The following is a 24,286-nucleotide window of genomic DNA, read 5'->3' on the forward strand; positions in this document are numbered from 1 at the left end:
TGGGGATAAATGAATTGATGCCGGTTACTGGGCAAACCATTCATTTCTTCCACAGGGAAGCACAAGAAACTGTTGACAAAACGCCGATTCGGGATTGATCCGAAAAGACAGACTGAATCAAAACACGTCCTATGAGGATATAACTCAATAGGAAAATCCATCCCAATATATGTGTTGGGGGGAAACGGAAGAAACCGTCATCCACGAGGATAATCTCAGTGGGGAACTGCAGAAGGAAAATACAGACACTTTCTGCTTATGGGCTGACTCTATATGGAGAGATTAACCACCCGACATCTGCTTGGGAAGATCTATAAAGAGATCTACATCACCCAAAGCAGGAGACAACAAACAAAAGATATATGGCAAAAAATGCGATATGAATATCTGAATGTTTTATGATTATGCATGAAGATGCGTGATTTATGTTTGATGAATGCTGACAAAACAGACATATCTAACACCAACAGGTCCAGGAATTAAACGTCCGGTACTATACTTCCAGGGGAAAAACCAACTGGAAAGCCAATCTGCTAGAGATCCACATGCTGTAAAGCAAAGATATGCGGGTACTGCAGGGGATCAGGAGAATCCTAAGGATATCTGCAGGGGATCAACATCAATTGAGAAACAAGAGTTCATGGCTCAACCAAGAACTGCTGCAAAATAACTCCAAACAAATCCGGGGAACAACCCACTGAAGGAGAATCATCCTAGTAGATTCTAACTGCACAAGCAACTCTACTGGGGAAAAGCTATCAGCTACTCTCTTGGGGAACAACCCACTGAGGGAGAAAGTACCACACAAGTAGATTCTGCAACAAGCCACTCTACTCGGGGAGAACATACATCTGACGGATCACACAAGTAGATTCTGCAAATAGCCCCTCTACTGAGGATCAAAAGTAAATCAGGAAATCAATCCAATCTTTGGGATGCTAGAGCCACCAACCGACCCTACTGGGGATTGAGAGAACTTTCAACAGGCAGAAACTGCCACAACAACCATTCTGCAGACTAAGCTGGAAAAAAAAACCATGTTGAGGAGAGACATAACAACTCTGCTGGCAACTGCATTGGGGAGAGACTACTGTTGGAGAAGAACGCGAAGTCTTCAACCACATCTCTGCTTGCGACTATACTGGGGAACAACCCCACCAACAGCTCTGTTTGCGACAAATGCTGAGGGAAGCGGTAAGGTACCGGGATATCATTCCACCAACCACTGAATCTACCACAATGAGCACAACCATACTGGGGAGATTACTGCTGGAGAAGAAACTGAGTCTTCCACAACCTACTCTGCTTGGGGAACAACCCCAACAACAACGCTGCTTATAGAACAAACCCCAACAGCAAAGCGGGAGAAAGAGGATACAATCAAATGCCAGGAATATGAACAACTGTCTTACCTGTTGGGAATCATACCACCCTCGGGAGAGCACTGAGACATCCCTGAGTATCCTAGTCGTTGTGTATATTCACTTTGTTTAAAACAACAATTTTGAAAATTTTTATTTATTTAAAACAATGACATTTTATCAATTAAAACATGCAAAACATTTGTTGATTTGAAACAAATAAGAGTGCAAATAATTGGACAAAAGCTCAAATTTATTTGATGGAATGGTAGCCTGCAAATGGCAAGACTCCATAGATCTGTACAAATTTGAAATCAGTGATATATATTGGAAGAGGGCTACATTGAACATAATGATCCTTTCTCTACCAATTTGAATCTCGATGTATTCGAAGCTTCAGTTGACGACGAATCCAGAATCGTCTGACGAAAAGACAGCTGTGGAACAGAAAGTCTTGTCAGGATAAGTTACTTGCCAAATCCCTAATTTCTGCCTAGATTGCCCCAGGGTGAGGTACCCAATCTAGCGGGATGCAAATATACTCTTTTTTCAAGTCTCTAATTTTTGCCTGGATTACCCTTGCGGGTTCTCCATCGAGACGCTCATTTTTGCTTAGGCCGCCCTTTCGGGTTTTCAACTTAGCGAGCTATTCTGTTTTTTATTTGCATATACTTTTTTTTAGGCAAAGTATTTCTTGACTGCATCCGAATTCACAGGACGAGTGAAATCCTCCCCATCCATTGTAGTAAGCATCAAAGCTCCGCCTGAAAAGGCTCTCTTAACAACATATGGACCCTCGTAGTTTGGAGTCCACTTGCCCCTGGAATCGGGCACGAAAGACAAGACTTTCTTGAGCACGAGGTCACCTTCTCGGAACACACGAGGCTTGACCTTCTTATCGAATGCTTTCTTCATTCTCTACTGATATAACTGACCATGGCACATGGCAGTCAATCGCTTCTCTTCAATCAAATTCAACTGGTCATAACGACTCTGAATCCATTCAGCATCAGTCAACTTGGCATCCATCAAGACTCTCATTGATGGGATCTCCACCTCTACTGGGAGAACAGCCTCCATGCCGTAAACAAGAGAGAAAGGGGTTGCCCCTGTTGAAGTGCGGACAGATGTACGATATCCATGCAAAGCAAATGGCAGCATCTCATGCCAATCTTTATACGTAACTGTCATCTTCTGGATGATCTTCTTGATATTCTTATTAGCAGCTTCAACAGCCCCATTCATCTTAGGTCTGTAAGGAGAGGAATTATGGTGTGCAATCTTGAATTCAGCGCACAACTCATCCATCATCTTATTATTCAGATTAGATCCATTGTCAGTAATGATCCTCTCTGGCACACCATAACGGCAAATCAGTTGGTTCTTGATAAACTTCACAACCACCTGTCTGGTTACATTCGCGTACGAAGCGGCTTCAACCCATTTGGTGAAGTAATCAATTGCTACGAGAATAAACCGGTGTCCGTTGGACGCTTTCGGCTCAATCATGCCAATCATGTCAATTCCCCACATAGAGAAAGGCCATGGTGATGAAATCACATTCAGAAGTTTCGGAGGAATATGAATCTTATCCGCGTAAATCTGACATTTGTGGCATTTCTTCACATATTTGCAGCAGTCAGACTCCATTGTCAGCCAATAGTAGCTTGCTCTCAACATCTTCCTAGCCATGGCATGTCCATTGGAATGAGTACCAAATGAACCCTCATGGACCTCGGTCATCAACAGGTTTGCTTCGTGTCTATCCACGCATCTGAGCAAAACCATGTCAAAATTTCTTTTATACAGCACTTCACCACTGAGGTAGAAACTGCCTGACAACCTTCTCAAAGTTTTCCTATCTTTCACAGATGCCCCAGGCGGGTATACCTGGTTTTGGAGGAAATTCTTGATATCAAAATACCAAGGCTTGTCATCATTCACTTCTTCGACTGCAAATACGTGAGTTGGTCTATCCAAGCGCATCACGGCAATATTAGGAACTTCATTCCAATACTTGACAACGATCATGGAAGCGAGCGTAGCAAGAGCATCTGCCATCCGATTATCCTCTCGAGGAATATGATGAAAGTCAACTTCTGTAAAGAACGTTGAAATCCTTCTTGCATAATCTCTGTATGGAATGAGACTTGGTTGATTCGTCTCCCATTCACCCTTGATCTGATTGACAACCAGGGCCGAATCACCATACACATCAAGATGCTTGATTCTCAAATCAATACACTCTTCAAGCCCCATAATACAGGCCTCATACTCAGCCATATTATTCGTGCATTTGAAAGTTAGCCTTGTTGTAAGCGGAATATGTGTGCCATGAGGAGTAATGATTACTGCCCCAATTCCATTTCCGTATTGATTTACAGCGCCATCAAACACCATTGTCCATCTGGAACCAGGTTCTGGACCTTCATCAAGTGTAGGCTCATCACAATCTTTCATCTTCAAATACAGAATCTCCTCATCTAGGAAGTCATACTGAACTGACTGATGATCTTCAATCAGCTGGTGCGCTAGATGGTCAGCCAAAATACTACCTTTGATAGCTTTCTGAGCTCGATACTCAATATCATATTCAGACAACAGCATCTGCCAACGGGCAATCCTCCCAGTTAAAGCAGGCTTCTCGAAGATATACTTGATTGGATCCATTCTGGATATCAACCAAGTTGTATGATTTATCATGTACTGGCGCAAACGCTTAGCAGCCCAAGCTAAAGCACAGCACGTCTTCTCAAGCATAGAGTACCGAGACTCACAATCAGTAAACTTCTTACTGAGGTAGTATATAGCAGATTCTTTCTTCCCTGATTCATCTTGTTGACCGAGTACACAACCCATCGAGTCTTCAAGCACAGTCAAATACATAATCAGAGGTCTTCCTTCTACAGGCGGAGACAAGATCGGAGGTTCGGACAAATATTCTTTGATACTGTCGAAAGCTTTCTGGCAATCCTCGGTCCAATCATGAGATTGATCTTTCCGAAGGAGCTTGAATATCGGCGCACATGTGGCCGTCATGTGGGATATAAATCTGGAAATGTAGTTCAAGCGGCCAAGAAAACCTCGGACTTGCTTCTCAGTTTTGGGTGCAGGCATCTCTTGTATTGCTTTGACCTTTGCAGGATCAGCCTCAATACCTCTTTCGCTGACTATAAAACCCAACAACTTGCCGGAACGGACTCCAAATGTACATTTGTTCGGATTCAAGCGAAGTCTGAACTTCCTCAGACGCTGAAAAAGCTTCAACAAATGCTCAACGTGTTCAACTTCCGTTCGGGACTTAGCAATCATATCATCAACATAGACCTCTATCTCCTTGTGCATCATGTCATGAAACAAGGTAGTCATAGCTCGTTGATACGTGGCTCCGGCGTTCTTCAGACCGAAGGGCATCACTCGATAACAGAATGTTCCCCAAGGTGTGATGAATGTTGTCTTCTCCATATCTTCGGGTGCCATTTTGATCTGGTTATAACCAGAAAATCCGTCCATAAAGGAAAAGACTTTGAATTTAGCTGTATTATCTACCAACATATCAATGTGTGGTAGAGGAAAATCATCTTTCGGACTAGCTTTATTCAAATCTCTATAATCAACGCACATACGGACTTTTCCGTCCTTCTTAGGAACAGGCACAATATTGGCCACCCATTGAGGATATACAGAAGTCACCAGAAACCCCGCATCAATTTGCTTCTGAACTTCCTCTTTGATCTTCACTGCCATATCTGGATGAGTTCTTCTGAGCTTCTGCTTCACAGGCACGCACTCAGGCTTCAAAGGCAGGAAATGTTGCACAATATCTGTATCTAGACCCGGCATGTCTTCATACGACCAAGCAAAGATATCGGAATATTCTCGTAGCAAACTGATTAAATCCTTCTTGACAGACTCTTCAAGAAGTGCCCCAATCTTCACCATATGAACACAATCCTCAGACCCCAAGTTGACTGTTTCCAAATCTTCAAGGTGCGGCTGAATGATCTTCTTCTTGTGCTCAAGGAGACGGGTAATCTCATCAGGAATTCCTTCAACATCATCTTCCTCTGCCTCAAATACAGGGGATTTAAAATTGGGAGATGGCGTTGGATCATTATGTTCAATGGGTTTTAAGATCAACCTGCATAATGATTTTGGTTAATGAAAAACTTTAGAATTTAAACAAGCAAATCATTATGCAGATGAAAAATGTTTGCTTTTATTCTTGTTTTTTCTTTATGGGTGTTTTTTTGTGATCACTGATTTCATGCAAAAAGCGAAAAGTGAAAACAAATGGAAAAACAAATGTTTAACAATGCATTAATTGAATGAAAACATCATTGTATATATGCTGCCAACAATGTCATCACTTCTCCTTTTGGCATGGGAGAAGGGTTTTAAACAAAGTGAACAATTACTCTGATCTATGGACGACTGTAGGAACATCTACAGCGACCCAATTGTGGCAGACACCACCAGGAATGACGAAATTGTTCACATCTTCTGCATCTTCTTCCAGAATAGCAGCAGCTTCTTCTTCAGGTTGATCATCATGGATGAATCCTCCACTTGTGAACAGACCTTGCTCATTAAACGCCCCAGAACAGTAGCCAATGCCAGCCCGGGATCTATTATCTTCCAGCTCGATCACCTTCCCTAAACCAGCAACTGCACCACATTCAATGGCCAGTTTTGCATCACGGTAGGAAGCGAATGATGGAGACTTCTTCTCAATTGGTTCATCAATAGATAAAGCTTGGAACGGAGTTCCAACTTCATCCTCTGCATCAATATATGAGAAGGAAGACAAGTGGCTAACCAGGAGAGCCTTTTCTCCCCCTACCACAACCAGTTTCTTGTTCTTAACAAATTTCAGCTTTTGGTGTAGGGTGGATGTCACGGCGCCAGCCTCGTGAATCCATGGTCTGCCTAAGAGACAGCTATAAGATGGGTGGATGTCCATTACCTGGAAGGTAACCTGGAAATCACTTGGTCCGATTTTGATAGGGAGATCAACTTCCCCAATCACGGTCTTGCGCGACCCATCGAATGCTTTCACAACAACCCCACTCTGCCTCATAGGAGGACCTTGATATGACAATCTGGAGAGTGTGGATTTTGGCAATACATTTAGTGATGATCCAGTGTCCACCAGCATGTTGGACATAGCATCTGATTTATAATTTAGAGATATGTGTAAAGCCATGTTGTGGTCTCTTCCCTCCTCCGGGAGATCAGCGTCACTAAATCTCAAAGTGTTGCAAGTAGTAATGTTTGCAACTATACTGTCAAATTGCTCAATCGTGACGTCGTGATCAACGTACACCAGATCCAATACCTTCTGCAGAGCCTCCCTATGGGGTTCTGAATGCAACAGCAAGGATAGTATGGAGATTTTGGATGGCGTTTGTAGAAGCTGGTCTACAACATTATACTCGCTCTTCTTGATGAGCCTCAGCATCTCATCAGATTCTTCATTCGCAATGCCATTCGGGCCAACTGAAGAAGTGGGAGTCTTTTGTATGGAGGAGGGTCTGGCAACATCAAGTGCCGGATTCTGAATATTAACAGTGGTCCCCACCGGACGCTCAGCAGATTCAGAAGCAACAGGAGCCTTTACAGGTGCAGAGAAAACACGACCACTCCGGGTCAGCCCGCTTACATCAGCGATGTTGGTTACAGCAGTTGAGGGCAAAGGCACTTCTACCCCATCTTGCATAGCAACAGGGTTATATCTGAACGGCACAGCTCGGTCAGAAGAATAAGGCACGGGGCCTGCAGGCTTAATCACTAGGGAGGGAGAAGCCTTCGGCTTGCTGCCATCATAGCGAATAACAACAGGCTCGGGTAACTTGAACACGGGGGATATAACATTAACCTCCGGTTCGTCCTCATCGACATTGCGATTCTGCAGAATCTCAATGGTTCCTTCGTCTAATAACTCTTGCAATTCTCTGCGGACCTGGTTGCAACCCAAGCGGTTCACCGAACAGACGCGGCATTTGTCGTGGTCATGTTCCATGTGGCTGTACTGACACAGCAAACGATGTAATTCCACCAACGACTTTCGAATATGACTTACATATTTGACCTTGTATTTCCCAGGGCATCCCTGGACCATATTCACAGACTTCCCATGCGAAGGCAATGGGTTCTTAGTGACATTTGGGCCCGAATCTTCGAAGCTCAAAATTCCGCACCTCATCAGGTCTTGAACCTTAGTCTTGAGTGGATAACAGTTTTCAATATTATGGCCCAGAGCTCCGGAGTGATACACACAATGCTGGTCTGGTTTATACCACCATTGTGGATTTGCAGGAATAGCAGGAGGATCCCTGGGAGTAACCAATTTCCTCTCCACCAAGGAGGGATAAAGCTCTGCATATGACATTGGGATAGGATCGAAGCTGATCTTTTTCCGGTCATAACTCAAATTAGCCTGATTGGTCGTGCTTCCACGGGGCTGGTAAGCCTGTTGCTGTGGGCGTTGTTGTTGCTGATACTGAGGTTGTTGATATTGTTGTTGATGCTGAGCTTGCTGATTATCTCTGAATAGAGGTGCTATATGAGCCACCTGGTGCTGATGACCGGCACGGCGTGCGGGTTTCCTCTGAACAGGAGGTTTCCTTGATTTGCCATGGGATTGCACAGCATGTGCTTCCCCATCCTTCTTCTTAGCAAATGCTCCATATCGCTTGCTAGAAGAGCCTTCATCTTTCGCCAAACGTCCTTCACGGACACCTTCTTCCAACCTCATCCCCATATTCACCATCTCGGTGAAATCAGAGGGAGCACTAGCGACCATCCGCTCATAATAAAAAGAACTAAGAGTCTTCAAGAAGATCTTAGTCATCTCTTTCTCTTCCAGCGGAGGAGTAATTTGAACAGCCAGCTCTCGCCACCTCTGGGCGTACTCCTTGAAGGTTTCCTTTTCCTTCTGCAACATGGACCTGAGTTGATCTCGGTCAGGCGCCATATCGACGTTATATTTGTACTGTTTGACGAAGGCTTCGCCAAGGTCGTTGAATGATCTGATATTAGCACTATCCAAGCTCATGTACCATCTGAGCGCGGCACCTGATAAACTGTCTTGAAAATAATGGATCAACAGCTGATCATTATCGGTCTGGGTCGACATCTTCCTGGCGTACATGACCAGGTGAGCAAGTGGACAGGTGTTCCCCTTGTATTTTTCAAAGTCAGACACTTTGAATTTTATCGGTATCTTCACTCCGGGAACAAGGCATAATTCTGCAGCAGACTTGCCGAACAGATCTTTACCTCTGAGGGTCTTCAATTCCTTCCTCAGCTCAAGGAATTGGTCATTCATAGCTTCCATCTTCTCATTGACGTCCGGGCCCTCAGACGGCTCGGAACGATAGATGGTATCTTCAACCCTCGGCATGGTATGCAAGACAGGAGGAGCAGCAACAGGGACCGGGCTAGATGCCGGCATATGAGCAAAGGTTGGAGCAGGAATATCCGGCATGAAACCTGGGGGCATACCCCAAGGGAACCCGGCTGGCATTGCGTGAGAAGCAAAATGAGCACTGGCGGCTGGCACAGACGGAGCTACAATTTCAGAGATGACAGTCCTCTGAACAGGAGTTGCAGGCGGTTGAGCAGGCTGATTCTGAGCAGCGAGGAGTTGCTCCATCAAAGCGCCAAGTCTGGCGACCTCTTCCTTCAGTTCTCTGTTCTCTTGCTCTAGCTGATCCATAACTCTGGCAGAATTTGCTCGAGTATAGTACCGGTGAGTCAGCTTGTCTTCAAAATAAATGAAGAACACAGAGTCAGCACAAGAAGACCAGAAACAAGGTACCTGCTTATGCAAAATGATGCGTGAAGTGCTAATGCGTATGCTTTGTTTTATTTTCAAGGAACCCTTAGGGTATTATTTGCGAATTTTGAATATTTAAGCAATTTAAATTTCTCATGGAAAATATCTCATTCAATATATCGAGACAAAGAAGTACAGCATTTTTGATTCAATTACAAGGAGAAAAAGGGAAATAACATCCTATGGATCCCTATTAGCTCGGGATGCTGGAAGACGAGAAGTACACAGCTTCTTGATCTCTCTCTCATAGGCAGCTTCCATATCTGCTTTCTCCTTCGCAAGCCGATCATACTTCCTCTTCCAGAATTTGGAAGACTGAGGAAGCAAAGAAGTCCAAGTGTCATTCGGATCGTCGATCACCCGATGCTCAAGAAACTCAATCAGAGCGTCCTTCTCCTTAAGCTGTTGCAGCAATTCCTCTCTTTCACGGATCCAAGCACGTGAAAGGTCTTCTTCTCTCAACTCCTCTACACGTTGGGTAGGGAGGGTTGAAGGCCCAGCCACATCCAACGGTGTAGGTCTCGGATGGTCGTATGGCATCAAATAAGTGGCAGCTCTTTGTCTGACCCAAGAGGTATAAGGCTCCAAAGCAATGCAATTCTTCGGACCTAATTCATTCCTACTCTTCTTGCAGATCTTGCGCCAAGCGCGGACGAATCTGGCTTTCAGGCCTTGGGGATCTTTACCCTCCTAAAAGAATACACCTTCTAACAGAATGTTATGGGGTTTATCCTTTAGGGGGAACCCAAGCTGACGACGTGCTAGAATGGGATTGTAGCTGATCCCACCACATGTGCCAAGAAGAGGCACATTAGGGAATTTACCACAATAGTCAATGATCTGGACGGTATCATACACGCGATCATACCAAGAGATATCGTCATTAGTGAGAGACATGAGTCTCTGAGACCACCGTAGACATCCCTTGTTCTCCTTGAAGGCAAGAGTCTGTGGCAAGTGCGAAATAAACCACTTGTACAGCAGAGGCAGACAGCAGACAATAACTCCTCCACCCTTTGCATTCCTCAGATGCAAAGAGACATAGGCATCACCCAACAAAGTCGGAACGGGATTAAGAACCGAGAAGATCCTAATAGCATTCATGTCCACAAACTTGTCGAAGTTGGGAAACAGCACTAATCCATAGATGAGCAATACAAACAAAGCCTCGAAGGCATCCTCACTCATGGCCTTCCCATAGATGGTAGCTTGAGCAACGAGGAACTCGGAAGGAAGACCCTGAATTCCACCTTTGGTAGTCAGATTAGCTTTGATCAAAGCTTCATCTATGTGTAACAAATCTGCAATCTCTCGAGCAGTCGGGATACTCTCTAAGCCACTGAATGGCACCTGATCTAGAATCGGGATCCCAATAAGGTGGGAATACTCCTCCAAAGTAGGCAACAGCTGGAAGTCCGGAAAGGAGAAGCAGTGATACAGCGGATCATAAAACTGAGCTAGAGTACTCATCAATCCCTCATCAACCTGAGTAGTCAACAGAGGTAGAAGCTTCCCATAGCGAGCTTTGAAACCCAAGGGATCTAATACATAAGATGTCAGGTTCCTTAACTCCTTCACATCATGCTGTTTAAAGTTGTACTTCTTCGTATGCCTTTTTGGTCTTTCCATGTCTGAAAATTTTGCAAATAAACCCTTTAAGTTCCTTGAATTTTTTTTTTCTGATGATATGAGGTGCAGATGAATGCATGAATGCATGAATGCAACAATCACACTCAAGGATCAAGCAAAGCACACCAAACAAAGGTCGTGGGAAAGCTCATTGTATCCCCTAATATCAATCATCCATTTTGGTGGATTTAGGTTTTCACCTTATCGACACCCAAGTTCCACTGATATTAACGGTACATGAACCGGCTCTAACATCCTTAATATCAATCATCCATTTTGGTAGATTTAGGTTTTACACCTTATCAATACCCAAGTTCCATTGATATTAACGATGTTTGAACGACTCAACCACGAATCAAGGGTTTGTTGAGAGTCACGAGCATGGAGTCTTGGTTAAGAACCACCCAAAGGGAGTGTACTAGGGTTTAAACCTGCCAGACATGTTCTACCAGAGGTTCCCATAATCATCGTCCCATCTCTCGGATATTATCGGAGGAACGAATACTCGTATTCCAAAAATATTCTCAAGAGAGACTCTTATGAGTGTAGTATCGCGTAACAATCGCATCAGATCTTACATCTGAACGACCTCCGCACTACGTCCTAAAAAAAAGGCCAAGATGGGTTTGGTAAACTAAGGTCCTTGGCTTCTGCGGCACATGATTGAAAGAATAATGCCTAACCACAAATGACTTGTGTGACATTATCAATCCAACATGACCTCCACCAAGTGAATGGACTCGCAAGTCAACTGGCTAAGGAATACTCCACACCAGTCAACAAGACTACGCCGTTCTCCTATCCTAGAGTGCACTCGAGTTCGGGTATAGAACTCATCTCACAAATCACCAAAGCAAACAGCGATTGTATATCAAGCAATTCAAACATTACAATCAATACAGTTATCCAAAATTGTACAAAAATATGTCAAATAACACATAAACAATATCATACAACAAGGGTGAAAAGTAGGCAATACCACCAGGGAAGGTCTAGTAATCTCCCCAGCAGAGTCGCCACTTTTCTGTAGCGGTGTATTCGTCGCTATATGATTTATTGATTAAACCATAAGCAAAGCATACAATGAATTCGAGTCGCCACCGCACTTTTATTTACCCTAAGGACTAGTTAAAAAGCGAACAAAAACCTAAGAAGTTTTACACGTAGAAAACCAATAAAAGATCAGAGAATCTGGGTAAGGGGTAAATTACGCAATGGGAAGGTGTTAGGCACCCATCACGTCCTAGGTACTCCTAGGGAGCCCTTTTCACACTTGTTGTATAAAAAATGTTTATTTGTTTTGACATATTGTGCAAACATGAATGGGATGATGAGAAAAGAATGTACAAGTTAGTTATTTTTGTGTTCGAACGGATGAACCCGTTGCCTACGTACCTTCCATCAAAGGTAAGGATCAAAACGCCGTAGTTCGGCTAACAGATTTCCAAAAATTAGTGAGTTCAATTTTAAAACACAAGCACTAAGGCCTTTCATTACCAATGGGAGAAAACTCAACCAACATCAACAATCCACCATGCGAGGACGGCTTCAACATACTAGTGAGGGGTTAACCCTATAATAAGTATGGAAGACTTACAATCAACTCACTAAGGATAAGGTAAGAATTACATCAACCACTATGGTAATTAAAACCTAAGGCTAATGCATGAAAACATATTAACAATGGACAAAGCCAAAACAATTGAATGGGTGAAGTTAATTGATTATGATTATTCACAAAATATGGTCAAAGTATGATTAGGATTGATTCAAAGAAGTGTTATGAAATGGGGTTTGAAAAAGTCAAGGACTTATGGTCCAGGTTTCTAATTTGAAAAGAGGTGAGAATATTTGCACAACAAGTCAAAGTTTTTGAAAGCAAAGTGTGAAAAAGTTTAGGACAAAGAGGGTATGGATGATGGAATGTAAAACTTCTTATAAAAGTTCACCTCTTGAAATCATATAGAAGATGATTCAAGTGTGTCCTTAGGAATAGGCAACAAACAAATAAAGATAAAGCAAGGTGATACCGGATGCCATCAATGGTCTTATACCAATCTCACACACAAAAGCGGATATCGGATACCAATAAATGGGTTTACACCAATCTCCTAAAACAAAAAATGATACCGGATGCCATCAATGGTCTTATACCAATCTCACAAAAGCAAAAAGCGGATATCGGATACCAATAAATGGGTTTACACCAATCTCCTAAAGTAAACAAAACTTGGATGTCGGATGCCAATCTATCTGGACTTATACCAACCTCCAAAGTATGGTCATAGGAATACAAATGCCACATCACAGGGACTTACAATTGCATCCTCTCATACAACAAACAAGAGCAAAGAAGATATGAGTGACCAATGAGGTCTTACACTCTATCCTTCCATATCACAGGAACAATGGCCAAAGAACATGGTCTTACAATTGTCCTCAATGGGCAAGCAAACATAGATCACAAGGATATGCAATAATGATCATACAAGAATTAACAATCAATAATGATGAATGCACAATGGCAAGTAAGCAATCATGTTCAAATGAATCAGATAATCAATCGAACAAGTTCAAGTAGCACACACTATAACCACACAATTGGGCTCAAACAAAGGTTGGACTTTAAAAGTCAACTGGAATAGGGTAAATGGCGCTCTTAACCTTGACATTGAGAGCCAAGGTGAAGCAGATGAAAGGATATGAGGGGTGTGCCTCATCACTCTTATCCCTGGTCAGGGAGAGTATTGAATATCAGAAGGTGGGGGAGTTCAGAAAGATGGAACTCTCTCCCCAAAGTTAGACTCGATAGATCTTGGGTTTTTTACTCAACATGCATCAAACACAAGTAGTGTGAGCAATGTGAGAGACTCACAGAATAGTAGGAGATAGGCTACATATCTCTTTTGTCTACCAATTGCCTCACATGAGGTCTTTACCTGCTTGGGGATAAATTTAAACAATCACAAACATTGCCTTTTAAGGAGGACTTCAGACAGTTGCCTGGCTAAATAACAAGCCAGGTCTTCCAGACTACATGGAGACAAGAGAGCCTACCTCAATGCAAGTGCTATACAAGCAAAGCAATAGCTAGTTCTCAAGGAACTAAAGCGACTATGGTACCTGAAATCAATCAAATATAATCAGTATCCAAGTCACAAAATCAAAACAAGCAAGGTAATGACCAACAAGCAACATAATCAATCATGTGCAAAGCACAAAGCTCAAAGCTCAAATGAGCTAAGCACCCTACAAAACAAACAAGTTAGTTTACAATAGTCAAATGAAACAACTCAATCAACTTGCATTAATTCCTTTAAAGCACTTTGCTTCTTAACCTGAAAGGTCAAAGTCAAACTCAAGCATGAGATGTAAGACCACTAGGACAAGCCTAGGGTCAAAAAGGAGGGAAAAATCTTAAAACAGCAAGTGAAACATGATCAAAACCAAGATAGTTCAATTAAGAAGAAAGTCTAATTGGTCTCATATCAAAACAATACACCAATTTCATTTCATGCACAATTTAGGTCAAAGTAAGCAAGTGTGAACCACATATGAGTAAACAGAATGATTGCAATCAAACAAATACCAAAACAGCTCAATAAATCCCACAAAAATTCCAGATCAAACAAAATATATTCAATGAGCTACCTATCAAATTTCGCAGCATTTGGACAAGTGGAAGTAGGGGAATTAAATCCAAGAAGTCATGGTATGCAAAAATCAACCTAAACAAGGTCACAAATCATGTGTCAACTTCAATCAAGTGTAAAACAGTGAAAACAAATGAGAAATGAATGGGACTAAAGCCAAAGTGAGGTTAAACATGTTAAGAAACACTCCACCAAATTTCATCTTCATATGATAAGGTATGAGGATTTTACAAGATATGTGAGTGAACTACTCAAGAAAAACCCTAAAATGACTAAACAGCCCACAAAAATCCTAATCAAATAGGAAATGGATCAATCAAATCCACAAAAAATCCTGGTGAAATTAGACATACACATGATATCACATGCAAAAAATCAGAGCCATAGGCATAGCATAGGTATGGGAAATAAAATCAGGAACATGGCATAACATAGTGTGACACACATTGTCACACTCATGAAGATCACATCATATCTATTAATCCAGAAACTCAAAATTAGCAAACTATACATCAAAATCTCCAGGAGAGAGTCAAGAACAAGCATGTGAAGTTTCATTCATTTTGGATAATGCATGATCATTTTATGAAGGAAATGGTAAAACATATGCACATAGTATACATGTTCAAGATCATTAGGCAAATTAAAAATGCACCAGGCACAACTTGAGTTACTATGCCTAAAAAAAACTAGACAAAATTTGGAGCTCAACAAAAAAATTCCCACTCAATTTGGATTAGAATTGAATTAATTAGGATTTTTTGAAGTTTTATGAAATAATGAAATAATTATTTAAGATTAAAATGATTTAATTAGCGCAGAATGGCATTTTGGTAATTCACGGAGCCAGGGCGCAAAACGCTGCGTTTAAATAAATTACATGGCACAGCGCGATTGGCTCTTTCGAGCGGGAAACAAAATTCAAACGAAACGCATGGCTCAGCAAGATCAAACACGCGATTTTTCCAGAATTTCGTGTTCTTCGTTGTTCTTCATTCCAGATTTCGCCATGAACAAATTTACACCAAAACGTACAAACTATATACCGTTCTCTCCGTCTTTCACTCAGGATCACAAATATGGCCATGGATTTGTCCAGAAGTTAACATACACAAAGATCCACTCGAAAATAGTTTTGGCATACAATCTTTAAATCACAATATCTCGATGAATAATGGATGGAATTGCACGATTCAAGCATCAATCTACTCTATGTCAAAGGATCTATCTAAACCACATGGCAATTGCATGAATTAAAGAGTTCGAATTCTTACCTTCTTGAAGTGCAGCTCGTGATTCCGTGTGTTTTTGGCTTCAATTCTGCGAAACAGATGGAATATGTTGGTTATGAAGGTGATTGGTGATGATCTTTTAGCTCAAGAGTGCGTGAATCAGTGGGAATTCGCAACTGCCATTGAAGAACTCAAGATTGCAACAGTGTGAATTGGCACGATTCTGGCTTCAATCTCCACAAACAGAACTCCAGAAATACCTGCAAATGATGATTCAACAAAGCACTAGCAAAGAAATTGGTGAATTCTTGATGAATTGATGAAAAAGAGTTTATGTGAAAATGGAGAGAAAGTGAGAGAATTTGTGAGTTTTTGTGATTTGATCTGAAAAAATGATTATCCCCCTTCAATTCTGTTAGAATTAACCTTTTATACTTCATGTTAATCCACCCTTTAATCATGATTAAGCAAAATTGGATGATTAGTGAATGAGCTTGTTTATGGAAATTGGCCTTTTTTCCCTTATGCACCTTGAACCAATGTAACAGTAATTTTTCACTTTGAGCAAATCATAAAATGCATTTGGAAGCTATTGGAACTGGTCCCATGTGAAAATTCCTTGTATTTTGAAATTTGGACTTTTTTCCCACCAAAAATTAAATGGTTCACTTCAAAAATGGCCTTTTTATGTGAAGGTTTTTGATGAATTGTGATGATGGATTTGGATAGTATACATCAAATGTGGTTTGCTCAAAAAGAATCATCCAATTTGGCCTTTCCATTCAAAAGTTATGGCACTTTGAATTTAGGCATTTTTGGAAAATGATTTGATCATAACTTGCCAACCATAAATGGGAAATGAGTATTCTTGGACTTTTTGGAAAGGCAAGAACAAGATCTTCAACTTTCATGTTGAACAAATTTTGATTTGAAGCTTGGTTCATGATGTAATTTTGAGGAGCATGACTTTCCATTTTTGGCAGGTGAAAATTACAGGTCATTTCCATTTTGGGAAACTTTTTGCCTGACTTCAAATCCTTCAATCTTGATCTTTGAAATGTTAATTGGGGCCTATATGGGCATGAATGAGACCTTTCCAACCATCTCACACCTTCCAATTCCTGATTAAATGCACAGTTGACCACAGTTGACTACAGTTGACTTTTCTAGGGTTTTGGTTGACTGAGCCATGTTCTGATGAATTCCAAGCCTCTACCACATGGCGCCCATTCAAATTGGCGACACCATAGGGTACATGCATGCAAGGCTAGTTCTGAATGCTTGGTTTCAAGGACTGACTCCATGGGGGCGCCATTCAAATTGGCGACCATGTACAAGCCTTAATTGTAGGCGCCAAACCAATTGGCGCCACCATCTGCATGTCTGACACGTGGCATTGTTGTCTCCTGCATGCTGAACACTCACTTATGGATGGCTTGCATGATTGACACATCATCTCTGACCATCTTAGGTGTCCGACACGTGTCTGTCTTGTCTCCTGCATGCTGATGACTAGCTTCTTGATAGCTTGCATGGTTGACACATCATGTCTGACCATCTTAGGTGTCCGACACGTGGTTGTCTTGTCTCCAGCATGCTGAAGACTCACTTCTTGATAGGTTGTCTGTCTGACACATCATCTCACACTGTCTTGCCTGACTGACACATCATCTCAGAATTGTCTTACATGTCCGACACATGGCTATCTTGTCTCCTGCATACTGAAGAGTCACTTCTTGATAGCTTGCCTGGTTGACACATCAACTCACACTGTCTTGCAGGATTGACACATCATGTCAGACACGTGGCTCTCTAGTATCCTACATGCTGAAGACTCACTTCTGTCTTGACTAGCTAGCATGCTTGACACATCAACTCACACTGTCTTGCATGACAGACACATCAACTCATGACTAGCTAGCATGCTTGACACATCAACTCACACTGTATTGCATGACAGACACCTCATCTCAGAACTGACTTGCATGCTTGACACATTATCTCAGAGTAGCTTCAATGTCCGACACATCATCTCAGAACTAGCTAGCATGTGAGACACTGATACCATCTATTTAAGTGTCTTACTATCAACATCCAAGACACTTCACTCACATTCATCTGCACTTGCAAAATAGTTTTCATCTCCAAAATGTCATCTTCATCATTATACAGTGTCAACGTTCACTGCAACGGTGAAACTTTTGAGTCTGAGCTTCATGGTTTTTGTTTTAGAAACACTGATACCATAAGAGTCACGATGAAGAGAAATGCAACCTTTTTGCATTTAAAAAAAAGAATACAATCCTTTATAGGATCAGGTATTGTGTCAAAGATGACATATCAAAATCCTATATTTTTTGAGAATGGTCAATGCAATTTTCCCCCTTAAGATACGAGACGATGAAGATGTTCAAAACATGTTTCTTAGTCATGAACATTCAGGCATGGATTGTATCGAGTTGTACATTACTCTACAACCATGTATACCGTCTCAACAGTCTCAACTAACCGATCAGGATGCAGCTGGTGAAGATGCTGCAGATGATGCACAATGGTCAGATGAACTCAACCCAGAAGCAGAAGTAGAAGTCGACGTTGTTGATGAAGAAGAAGAGGAGACTGAGATACAGGTTGATCACATCCTGAACAACGACGATGAAGATGAGGCTCAACCACCACCAATACCTCCTAGTCATGCCTACAATCCTCCTCAACATATGACAAATATGGATCTTCACGACGATGAAACGTCCGACAGTGTCTTCTATAATCCGTATCCGAGACCAGTAGGTGAATTAAAGGTGGGAGACATGTTTCGTACCAAAGAAGAATGTGCCTTGGCAATCAAAAAATTCCACATGAACAACTTTGCTGACTTTATAGTGAAACGCACTGATTCTAGAAGGTATGTTATCGAATGTCGTAACATGCTTTGTAAGTTTCGTTTGGCTGCATCTTACAAGAAGAAAAATGACTCTTGGGAGATTGCTTCAATAGACCCACCACACAGTTGCGTTGCAACTAACGTTGAACAAGATCACCGTAAACTGAGCACAGCTTTGATATGTCAAGACATTCTGCCATTGGTAAATAAAGACCCATCAGTGAAGGTGAGTATAATTATATCCCATATCCGAACAACATATAATTATACTCCATCTTACAAGAAAGCATGGATTGCGAGGACAAAGGTTGTTGAACAGGTTTTCGGCAACTGGGAGGATTCATTCAAGGAATTACCACGGTTTTTATGGGCACTAAAAACTTATGTCCCAGGAACTGTGGCAATTCTGGAGACAGTGCCAGCAATGATGCCAGACGGAACCTGTGCTACAGGTAATAGAATATTTCACCGTCTCTTTTGGGCATTTGACCCGTGCATCAAAGGTTTCGCTTTCTGCAAACCTCTTCTGCAAATTGATGGCACCTGGTTATACAGAAAATACAAGGGTACTTTGCTCATGGCAGTTGCACAAGACGGTAACAACAATGTATTTCCCATTGCCTTTGCTCTTGTTGAAGGTGAAACGGCTGGTGGATGGGGTTTCTTTCTTCGACATCTCAGAACGCATGTCGTTCCACAAGCCAATCTATGTTTGATTTCAGATAGACATGCTACCATTGAAAGTGCCTACAACAACCATGACAACGGATGGCATGATCCTCCTTCTACACATGTCTACTGTATCAGACACATTGCACAAAACTTCATGCGTGCTATAAAAGATAAGAATCTTCGCAAGAAGGTGGTGAATGTTGGGTATGCTTTAACTTAACCGTCATTTCAATATTATCGTGATGAGATTCGACTGTCTAATGAAGACGCGGGGAGATGGATAAATAACATCCCAGTAGAGCAGTGGACAAGAGCATTTGACGGTGGTTGTCGATGGGGCCACATGACAACAAACATTGTGGAATGCATGAACGGGGTTTTCAAAGGGATTCGAAATCTGCCGATAACCTCCTTGGTAAGATCAACCTATTATAGGTTGGCTTCTATGTTCGCAACCAGAGGTGAAAGATGGAGTGCAGTGTTAATGTCCGGACAAGTATTCAGTGAGTGTTACATGAAGGTCATGAAAGAGGAGAGCATCAAAGTTACGACACACGCTGTAACAGTGTTTGACCGTCATAGACAAAATTTCAGCGTCCAGGAAACAATGGGCAACAACGAGGGGAGACCAAATTTAGCCTACGCTGTTAGACTACACAGAAGTTGGTGCGATTGTGGAAAATTTCAGGCCTTCCGCATACCTTGCTCCCATGTCATTGCAGCATGCGCTTATACTCGTCAAGACGCTTACACCCATTTATCTGATGTGTACAAGGCCAGCACCATCATGAATGTATATAGTCAAAGCTTTTCAGTACTACCAATGGAGGCTTATTGGCCTCCATATGAAGGAGATATTGTTTGGCACAATGAAGAGATGCGTAGAAAGAAGAAAGGAAGGCCAAACAGCACACGTATCAGAACAGAGATAGATTCCACAGATAAAATGATAAGATTATGTAGTATCTGTCGTCAACCAGGACACAACAAAAACAACTGTCCCAATCAAGGAGCATCATCTAGATCTTAAGATTTTTGTAACATTTTATCTAGATCTTAAGCTTTTTGTAACATTTTATCTAGATCTTAAGCTTTTTGTAACATTGTATTTCTGTAACAATCAATCATTATATATTATTAAGTTCTTGTTACAACGAGTTTCATAACCAACAACAGTACAAAACATCTGAAAACATAAATAATTCTAATTGATTACAACAATCAAATTAATGTCGTCTCGACCGAACATTATTTCCCTAGCATCCTTATCAGTCTTCATTCGCACCCAACCAAAGATACTGTCAAGTCTCTCAATACTTCTGATTTTTTCCCCTTCTGGTATTTTCCCGTCTAACCATCGAACCAACTCCCTCTTCAGTTGATCTAACGTGGTGATGTTCCAAAACAGCATCAACAATTGAGGTTTGTCTCTCGCATAAATCACCTTACCGTATCGGCGACGAACACCAAACATGATAGCCAAATGATTATATGAGTTGTGGAACAATAGGTCACACAACCATCTATTTATAAGACAAAAAAGGCATTTTATGAGGGACTCGCCAATTGAGTTGGCGCCTCCTTTTAAAACCTACACATAGGCGCCAATTGGATTGGCTAAGGCACCTGCCCTAGCCAATCCAATTGGCGCCTCCATTCAAGTTTTAACAACAGTCGCCATATGAACAACTTTCATGTTCATCAAAAATCCATTTGAAACTTGAAAGCTCATCATTCATTTCAAAACATTATAGGTCATTTTGACAGAAACCCTAATTTTGGGTCAACTTCGCAGGGACCTAACTCACTCATTTTTAATTATTTTGAGGTGGGACCAAGTGCATTGGAAAATTTAAGATGTCTACTTCAAATGTTATGTTGGACAAAATTTCATAACTCTAAAAGAAACACATGAAATAATGCAAGACATTATAGGTCAGATTACAGTTGAAAAACTCAGAAGTCCAACTTCAACTGCCCATAACTTTCTCATAAAAAATCCAAATGATGCAAAATTTATATCCAAATTCATTGTCTTGAAAAGATCTACAAATTTCATGTTGAAGGTGTTTTCATTTGAGGCTTTTTTAAGGGAGTCGCCAATTGGATTAGCGCCTCCTCTTAAAAAATACACATAGGCGCCAATTGGATTGGCTAGGGCAGGTGCCCTAGCCAATCCAATTGGCGCCTCCTTGTAATTTTTAAGAGGGGTCGCCAATCCAATTGGCGCATCCTCCTAAAAGTGGGGTAGATTGGGAATTTTCCTGAAAAGTGGGTTATTTTGGGAATTTCTTCGAAAAAGTGGGTTATCTCGGTAAATTTGCCGATTTTAGATGAAAAAAGAAAAAGAAGAAAAAGACCAGAGGATTGGAGAATGAGTTTTTTTTGAAGAAAAGGAAATCTTTCACATTCAATAGCCTCGCTCTCACCCGTGGAACCTCATTCCGCCATCCTGCGACCCCAGCCGGTCACCCCGGAACTCACCACTCCAACGACTTCGAAGCACGAAACGCGAAGAGAGAAGTCGGGGTGTTAGTTTTACATCTCTGTTTTTCCCGTGAAGCAGAACAATAGAGAAGAGGGAGAGCTCGACGAGGAATTAGGGAGTACCTATTGAGCTCATCTCAGCTTGGTTTTCTTTTTTTTGAGGAATCGAACTTTGGTAACTTTCTCCCTTCGGTTTTATTTTCTGTCTTAATTTTCGTTGAAGCGGTAGATATTGTGCAACCGCTTTTTTCCTTCTGTGTGCATATTTTGTTGTCTTATGTTTGTTGATACTTCATTTGTTTTCCACTCTTACGTTTTGCAAGTTGGCGTAATGGGAGTTTTATGTTCGTTTTTTTTTGTTCTTAGCATCGTTGATTTCTGCTGCGAGTTTTGCTTTATGACCATCATTTATGCTCAAGATTTACTCATTTTGAAGTGCTTTGATCATATGCCCTATTATGTGTTTGCTTTTCTCAATGGTTTTGTATGCGCGTTTGCTATCCTTAATCATTTCCGTGTTGGCTTTCGCTTGCACTTTTGTGGTTAATGTTGCACAGGATGTACACCACACCTTTCCCTGTGATATTGCTGTCATGTTCGTTCATGCTTTCCACCACACACACCGACATTTTTTGACATTAAGTTTTATTCTTTAACTAGCATACTTCATGGACCGCACCAAATCACGTGATTGCGTCCCATTCTTGCGTTGGCTTTGCCTTGTTACTTAACGCATATATTGAAGTGAGGCCACACTTACACCTATTTCAATGTTTGGTTTGCATATTACTGTGAGAATAGGGAAGTTCATACCGCCATTCTGTACGTCATCACCGTTTAAGCGTCGTTTTTACCGCACTAGCCATTGCAGTCTTGCACTGTCATTGTATTTTTCCATTGATACAATGATCCGAAGCCATTTGCTTTTCCTGTCATGGTTTTCATTTTTACATGCTACTGTTGGTATTTTTAAAGGATGCATTTTTTCCTGCTAACAGAACCATTTGCTATTGTTGGTGCTTTTGCTCTAAAATTCTACATGCTTGGCTTTTCTTTAAGCTTTTGTTGCCTTCTCTTTCAGTCATTACCGGTACCGCATCATGTACCTCCGTTGGCCGGTTTTTGGTTTTGCTTGTGAATCCAGCATCACCATGCATTTATCCATGTTCGCCTCTTTGCTAATTGTTGTTTATCATGTGATTCCGACATGACACAACATTGGAGATGATGCATAGCCTGGTAGATGCCATGTCGCCATTATATACATGCTTGCATATATGAGTGTTTATGCGACAATATATTTCCACTACTTGTTGAGGGTATTCTCGCCCAGATTTTTGTTGCCGCGTTAATTACTTCCATGCATAGTTGCCTTGATTTTGTTATTGATATTTGCATCATTACACTAATCTTACAATGTCGCAGAAACGATCTTGATCTTGATTCATGAACACACTGATATTACACTGTTGTGACCTTGGTTTTAATTTGGTTATCATGCTAGGTCTCGCACCACTGTGGCGGTGATCTTTATTTCTTTTGTTACATCCATAGTTACATTATTGTCTCACTAGTATCGGTATAGTTGTATGCACTGATTATGCCATGCCGTTATTTATATATTATGCCTCTACTGTTGGCACTAGTTCTACTGTGGGATGTTATCATGTAACTACACTACCGTTTCTGCCACCCTGAGGATTATTTACTTACTACTTATGTTATTAACTTGTTTTTTGTTCTTTTGATTAATATAGGATATGCTAAATATTTGTTATTAGATTTGTCTTTATTAAGTAACAGTGCCATATTTGGGATAAAGCTAAAACGGTATATGCCTAGCCCCATTAGAGTTTTCCATATTATGTATTGTAATTCAGCTTGGTTTCGTAATATAAATGCACCTCATTTTTATTTTGTAAATAAGTATATTTTGTTGCTATTTTTATTTCCATTGTGATAAATTGAATTTCTAGTCCGTGGATTGGGTAATTTCATACCGTTACGCCACCAAAGTTTTATCGATATATTGATAGTATTTCGCCGTGTTTTGATTAATCGCATATGACTTTCAATTATTGTCAATATGCGCAAACCGGCTTTGAGCACATTACCTAGATTTTGTTTGTTCCTCAATTTTTATTCTCCTTGCACGTCTTTGCGTTATGTGATTTTGATTCGTATCCTCGCATCCCAATTTTAATCCGTGCACGTCCCGATTTTTCTTCTTTCAATTTAATTTTTGAATGTCTCGTAAATATGATTTGTGTGTTTGTTGTTTTCTTCACATGGATTACTCTTGGGCCTTCTTACAATGAGATCATTCCCTCGTACCTACACTCATACATTGCATTGCTTGTTGGTTGGCCCCGATTTAATTATTTCATTATTTTAAATCCCCATTCGACAAAATGTACCCCCACTCCCATGATGTGTAATAATTTTACTGCTTTATTTCTTTATTTACTTGACTGTTTAGCTAGTTACTAACACAAGAATGAAATCAATTTCTTTTCAAAGATAAAAAA

The 24,286-nt window shown here is 41.1% G+C and overlaps 1 long non-coding RNA gene across 2 annotated transcripts; it reads left to right on the forward strand.

Annotated features, from left to right (window-relative positions):
- The first annotated feature begins 21,255 nt into the window (after positions 1-21,255).
- On the forward strand, positions 21,256-23,486 carry LOC127087700 (uncharacterized). 2 transcript variants are annotated; one of them, XR_007790003.1, is made up of 2 exons: positions 21,256-21,933; positions 22,840-23,486. It is a non-coding gene; the product is annotated as an uncharacterized LOC127087700 (long non-coding RNA). The 2 variants fall into 2 exon arrangements; XR_007790002.1 differs by having other exon boundaries at positions 23,263-23,486.
- The last annotated feature ends 800 nt before the right edge of the window (positions 23,487-24,286 follow it).

The sequence above is a fragment of the Lathyrus oleraceus genome, chromosome 5 (genome assembly GCF_024323335.1).
Source record: "Lathyrus oleraceus cultivar Zhongwan6 chromosome 5, CAAS_Psat_ZW6_1.0, whole genome shotgun sequence".
NCBI classification, from domain to species: Eukaryota; Viridiplantae; Streptophyta; class Magnoliopsida; order Fabales; family Fabaceae; genus Lathyrus; species Lathyrus oleraceus.